The sequence below is a fragment of the Cryptomeria japonica genome, chromosome 1 (assembly GCF_030272615.1).
Source record: "Cryptomeria japonica chromosome 1, Sugi_1.0, whole genome shotgun sequence".
In the NCBI taxonomy this organism is placed as follows: Eukaryota; Viridiplantae; Streptophyta; class Pinopsida; order Cupressales; family Cupressaceae; genus Cryptomeria; species Cryptomeria japonica.
In genome coordinates this window covers 202,483,779-202,491,111 of record NC_081405.1, presented here as the reverse complement: position 1 = coordinate 202,491,111, position 7,333 = coordinate 202,483,779, and the positions used below count along the sequence as shown (strand labels likewise).

At 33.8% G+C, this 7,333-nt stretch overlaps 1 pseudogene; it reads left to right on the top strand.

The window, feature by feature from the left end:
- On the top strand, nt 1-6,823 carry LOC131857087 (probable leucine-rich repeat receptor-like protein kinase At2g28990; annotated as a pseudogene).
- Nucleotides 6,824-7,333: the final 510 nt, after the last annotated feature.

The following is a 7,333-nucleotide window of genomic DNA, read 5'->3' as shown; positions in this document are numbered from 1 at the left end:
ATGATAAGCATAAAGCAGATTTCTGGAGAGTTGGCCTTCAACGGTCTTCAAGCAGCGGAGGGAGAAAAGATTGTTTACGGTGAAGACGTCAATGTCCAACAAACAGAAAAATTATTGTTTATTTCAAAACAAGCTGAATCATTCCATTCAAACCTGGAAGATGGAATTGTCTTAATTTTATTCTAATATGTTTCCCTTGGATTTTTCACATTTGTTTAATGTTTGCGGGGTCTTTGCCATAGACCCAACATGCACATATGTTTATTCATTGTCGTATCCTGTTAAATCATATGAGAACAGTAATATTCCTTAGTTTTCTTTGCTTAGTGGTCCGTTGCCTTCGTTAAAAACAACACAATATTAATGACACATATGACATCATGCATTTTAATTATTTAAACCAAATGTTGCTAGAAGCTTCAAAGCATGGTCAGGAACAGCATCATCCCTATTATTAAAATGTATCGAAGTTTCTTCTTGATTGACAGATTATCATTTCAAAAAATACAACCGAGAGCCTAAAACTTCATGAATTATTGAATACCTGCTCCATCTGCTATAGGCCTGACTTCCTGTCCGCGTATTACAAAACTAATGTTAGAAAATATATATCATATCATTAGCCATATGTAAGTAGGTAAAACGAATTTTCTGAATCTTTTTCAGGATAACCATAGAGAAGTTCTTTAGGGGTTCCATTCTAATGGTACAGGTAGTGCTTCTTATCATCTGGTGGCGTATAGCTTTCGTTATTGCTCAACCAGGTCAGTATATGCCTATCAAATCCTAATTCCATCTGCAAATAACACTATTTCGTTTAATTGAAAACGATTCTGTTTTATGTATGTCTTGTTAAAAGCAGGATTTCTTAGCATTAATTGTGGCGGGAAATCAAATTACACAGATGAAAACAATATAGAATGGGTTCCCGATGATAATTACATAGAAGTGGGGCAGAAAGAAGAAATTAAAAACTCTAGTTTGCCACTATATGAGCAAAGCCTTCGAGTCTTCCCACAGCCTCTCAATAAGTTTTGCTATAAACTGCCCATAACCCGCAACGTACCTCATCTTGTGAGAATATGGTTTTATAATGGCAATTACAGTGGACAGCCAGATTTGCCAATCTTCAAATTCTCAATTGAAACTACAGGAATGTTGGCCTTAAGAAACATTTCAAACAGAAGTACACAGCACAACGTATCGAGCGAGGGGATTTTGGTTAGTTCTGGAGATGTTTTGTTTATTTGCTTGATTAGAATCTCTGAGATCGTTAGTTCTTTTATAACTGCTATTGAGTTGAGAACTCTTCGACAAGGCATGTATCGTCAAGTTAAGCCCGGAACAATGTTGCAAATGGAAGCAAGATATGATCCTGGTGGAAATTCGACAATCAGGTAATAACTCTTATCTTAGTTTGTGATCTAGAAACCCTTTTTTGGGGTCTTAGGTTTCACATCTCTTTTCTCATCTTATTGAGGCGTAGCTGACTAATTATTTAGGTATCCACAAGATCAATCCGACCGCCTTTGGAATCCTCTAAATATACCAGGAGCGCAGAATGTTATGATGCAGGAGACAATCTCAACCGACGCCACCCAGGACCTTCCTCCATCTGCCGTTATGCAAACTGCTGCTGTTGCACCTGACGGCACGAATATAATTGATATGACTTTTCCCCAAATAAGTAATCCTCTAGTGCTAATGTATTTTGCAGAGATTGAAATGGTTAACGCATCTGAATCAAGAAGTTTCAGGGTTCTTGAAGCTGATGGTAATATGTTAGAAAACATTAGTTTGGCAAGAAACTTTTCTGCAACAGAGGTATCGTTCACATTTGTGGGAACAAATCTGTCTCTGTACAATCTCCCGAATTCCGGCCCCCCTCCTCTCATCAACGCTTTCGAATATTACCAGCTAATTACAACTGAACCAGCAACTTATACAGGGGATGGTAAGAACTTCATGCTTTTGAATATTTTTCTACTGTGAGGTGTTGTTTTATGATTAAAACTCTTACAAAGACGACTGATTTGTGATTCTGCAGCTGTTGCTCTAGCTTCTCTGAAACAACGGTTTCAAATAAATAATTGGATTTCAGATCCTTGCTTCGGTCTTCCCTGGGAAGGAATCCTGTGCAATAACAGTATCTCCTCTGTCAGAGTTTCGGAAATGTAATTTTTGCTAACATAATTCTTTTTTTTTTCCTTTAGGGGTATGATTGTTGAACATGGAAGTAGGAGGCCTAACATATTGGTGATTATTGTTTATATTCAGCAACTTGTCCGGAAGGAATCTGACAGGATCCTTACCACCAGCTCTTGCTCAGATGACTGAACTCATTAACATGTAAGTGACTAGAACCTTATATGCAGTTGTAGGAAAATCAAAAGCTATTTGAAGTTCAATCCTAACAATAATGAGAGCTTTCAAAGGATTCATTCTTTTCTGTCAAAATTTACAAGGAGGCAAGCAATAAATTTATATTTAACATAGTTGATATAGCATGAGAAGAACACCCAGACTTTCGTAAACTTTCAAGTGAGGAAAATCTTGCAGTTAGTTGAAAAACCAGAAGTACGTATACGAATTGTAACATTTTTAAATAGCATAGTTAAAAACTTCATATTGCATCCTGAAATCAGAAGAACCAAACCGAAATAAAACAACTTAAGCATTTTTCCTAGCAAAAGGTTCTACCCAAAAAAAAATTATGATCTTTTTAGTTTCCCTCTTCTATATGATTGAAATAACCCGTCTTCTCTTCATTCTGAAGTTGGCTTTCAACCATAAGCAAGCGTTCCTTTCGAAAATTTCTATCTTCAATATGAATTTTAGTTATAGACTGAATTCGAGATGGACAAGTCACCGTTCTCTATATTTGTTAAAAATTACTCTATGTAAATTGGTCTTAAAGACTGAATTCTAGATGGCTAAGTCACCATTTAAATTGGAGTTTACTGTGATGATAGTAGCAACCTTTCCAGGGAGCAATTAAGATAACTTTAATTATATTAAATAAAAATTAAATTAAAAATTAACAAAAATAAATATAAATCATAAAGGTAAATTTGGTAGATTAATTTTAGTTTATTGAAATAATTCAAACATTAGTTTATGTAAATTAGAAATGTTTGGATATAAAATGTGTATGTTTGTTAAAATTCATTCTGTTTGTCAACATGTAATTTGCATTATTATTTAACAATTATTTATCAAATGATGTTAAATTGTAAGGGTCAATTTGTCCTCAAAGGAAGAGTTCAAAAGTAAATTTTATAGCTATGGACAAGTCATGGTAGACAACATAAAAGCATGCTAAGATCCTATGCACTTATTTATCTATTCGAATCCTCCAAATCCAAATATTATTATATTTTCTCATTGCTTGGGATGTTGGAATGATATAGGATGTTAAATAATTTTCAAATTAGTATCTTTAATTACCAAGACATAACAAATAGCTGTGCAAATATGTATCAAGTTGGCTTTTTCTATGAAAGTTCAAGAAAAACTAATTATTTTATTTAAATATTTGAAATTGGAGTAAGTTCTATATTGCATTGGATTGCTTTTTCTTGCCATAGAATTCATCTAGGATAGAGAAATTTAGGATCTCCAAATAAGAAATAGACATAAAATTGTGAATTAATAATGAGAGAAATGTATGAGAATGGGTATAGATAGGATTGAGATAAGTTCAAATATATATAAGTGCATGTAACAAAACATAAATAAAAATAGATAGACATTCAAGAAAAAAAGAACTTAATACAAAAATATACATCTCATTGTGTACTAAATTAAATTACTCCATTAAAATAAATCTAAAATAAAATGTTGCAGTTATCTTTTATTAGCTAATAATTATTTATTTAATTATTAGTTTATTATACTCCATGCTTAAGCTAAACTTAAGAATCTTATTATTTTCTAGGGTTTTCACCTTTAGGGTTTTGAGTATCCTCTTATAAGGATTCTCTCTTTCTTTTTTCATAACAACTATAATTATTGAATTGCATTCTTGTTGCACAATCAATATGACTCCTTTTTTCTAGATCTTTGAATTCTGGGAGCTAAGAGTTGATTTTTCCTCAACTCCAATATAAAATAAAAATTAATATAAATAAAAAATTTAACATTCCAAACAAAAATAAATGACTGAAACTAAAACCAATATTTTTAATAATATTTAAATTTATTTATGAAATATTATTCTTAATATATCTTTCAAATACTAAAATTTATTTGTGAAATATGATTCTCAATATATATTATAAAATCACTTATTTTGCAAACCTTTATACTATCCGTGAGGAAAAAGAAAACTCATAGCAATGTCTTCTCTTGGGTTACCACTGTTGTCAGACTTACATAATTCATGCATAAAATTAGTAGAAAACATTTATTTGGGATTTACATTGGACTTAGTTCTTTCTTACCCACTTGGATGTCTAATTAGATCCCTGGCAAATAACAATTTTAGTGGACACTTGCCTAACTTTTCCAACCTAGCAAAACTGGAGAGAATGTAAGTATTTCGAAAAACACCCTGAACTTTGTTCTTTCGTAATGTTTACATATATCCAACAAGCCTGCCTTAATGTTGAAACTTCTTAACTAATAAGGATCTGTGGATTTCGGTAACCGAGTTATGCAGAAATTTACAAAACAACAGGTTGAGTGGCGAAGTTCCAGACTGGTTATTCCAACTACACAATCTTAAAGAGTTGTAAGTTTTCTGAAGTCACTCGTATATTACAGTCAATACTATCGTATAAACACTGAAAATTTATAATGATTCCTTTTCTGATCTTGACAGACTCATAGACAACAATAATTTCAGTGGTGTAATTGCTCAGCGATTCCTGAATCAGATATCAATAACGTAATCCTTTTATAAAGTATTCCTTTTTAGGTTTTCCATGATAGTATTTTGTATAGCATTTTCTTCGCGAAAAACGGTGAACTTGACAATATGGAATATGTTTGTTTTGTACTCAAATCAGATACAAAGGCAATCCGTATCTTAGTATTCTCTCACAAAATTCAACCCAATCCAACTCAAAGAAGAGCAATGTAGGAGTTATCTCTGGAATTATATCAGGCGGCATCATAATAATAATTGTTATTTTAGCTGTTAGTATTGTTGTGTACCGAAGGAAATTCAGGAGAAAAGACATTGCCAATACAGACTCTAAAGGCAACGCTTCAGGGAGCAAATCGGTATATCTTCAGGATCCTGGTAAGAAAATGTTTCTGCTTTAAGTAAGCACCTAATAAATCAACTACCTTAAGTAGAATGACATCCAATTAAAATGAAATGCAGATTACTCAATGGTTTTGGTACCAAACCCATCAAAATCCCGTGCATTTACCCTAGAAGAGATGATGATAGCTACAAAAGAATTTAGCTGTAAGATCGGACAAGGTGGCTTTGGATCTGTGTTCTGGGGTAAATTGGAGGACGAAAAGCAAATAGCAGTAAAAGTACTGTCAAGTTTCTCCAATCAAGGAGCTTCAGAGTTTCTAAACGAGGTAACACACGATTTTCCAACTTGCATTTCAGGATTCAACATAGCAATGTTCAATTTCATTCTCAAGAAAATCAATTATAACAGAAATCTAATATATATTATTTGTTTCAAAATTACTGAGCAGATTGATCTTCTGTCAAGAGTTCATCACAAGAACTTGGTGTCTTTACTTGGTTACTGCAATGAATCCAGAGCATTAATGCTGGTATACGAATATATGCTTGGAGGGTCCCTAAAGGATCACCTTTATGGTAACTAAATTTCGTCCGGAAAATTTTCTCTTAGTTCCTGCACATTGATGAACATAAAAAAGTTCAACTTCACTACAAAATTATCACGCTATCACTTTCCTCCCCCAGGTACCAGTGCAGAGCAATATCCGAATCTAGATTGGAAAAACAGGCTTAACATAGCTTTAGATGCAGCGCGAGGTAAACATTTTCTGGTATAAAGCTAAATCTCATGACCGGTCTGCTTGATCTAATTGTACTTTTTATTTTTTGAAGGATTGGAATACTTGCACGTAAGTTGCACCCCAAGAATAATTCACAGAGATATAAAGACTGCCAACATCCTTCTAGACGACAAATTAAATGGGAAATTGGCAGATTTCGGTCTTTCAAGAGTAACAATTGATGGAGAGGCTTCTCATGTGACAACTACTGTGAAGGGAACCGTTGGATACCTAGATCCAGAGTAATTTTCTACTTGCTTTCTCTTTGCCTAATCCGTAATGCTAAACATGAGAAAATTTTCAATTCTAATCTTTTGATGTTCTATTTTTATGCGTTGCAGGTATTTTAAGACATATATGCTGACTGACAAGACTGATATCTATAGTTTTGGGGTGATTTTGTTAGAGATCATTTGTGGCAGGGCACCTGTAGATGCAAAAGTTTCTAGGGATGAAATTAACCTTGTTAGATGGATATGAAATTCTATTAGCCCTCCATCATGCAAATTAGGACACTAATTTGAGGTGATATTTATCAGGGAAGTTTAACAGTGTAACTTCGTTGCTTGTTTTGGTTGAACAGGTCACACCGGTTTTGGAGATGGCTGAATATCCTGAAAGAATTGTACAAATAGTGGATAAGCGATTGGTTGACGATTACAGCCTAAAATCCATTGCCCGTGTGGCGAAGCTAGCAATTAGGTGTGTTGGAGATAAACCATCGTCAAGGCCTAGTGCAAGCGAAGTTCTGGTAGAGATGAAAATGGCTGTGCAATGTCATGCATCAAGTGTGGACTTGTCCGAAGAGATCGATATTGATTATCGAGATTAGCAGATAAGTCAAGCAACTCTATCGGATTCCACTACACAAAGGAACATTTCCAACTTTTATCGGGAGGAAAACAAGTCCATGCGTTATACAACGATGGTGGAAAAGAGAAGAACCGAAACGATCGTGTATTTTTAGTTGAGAGCCGTTACATATAAGAACTAGGATTGGTAATGGCTACTGCCTGTAAAAATTACTTACCATGGGTCTAAATGTCCGAACTTATGGTTGGTCTTACAAATTTGTGAACCAGAAAATTTGTTCAGACATTCTTCATACTGTTCTCACAAAAATATTGGATATAAGCAATATAGTGTTTTCTCATGTTTAGAATATTATTGTGACATCCCCAAGTCAAGCCCCATCCGACTGGGCATTAAATGGTTAAATATTAATAAAAACAAAATATTGAAAGAAAAAAGAAATAAAGGATAAGACTGGGAAAGAACACGTCAGATGACCTTCTGCAACTTTTATTAAAAAGGCATTAGCGTCTGTGTATGCAGTGGTATC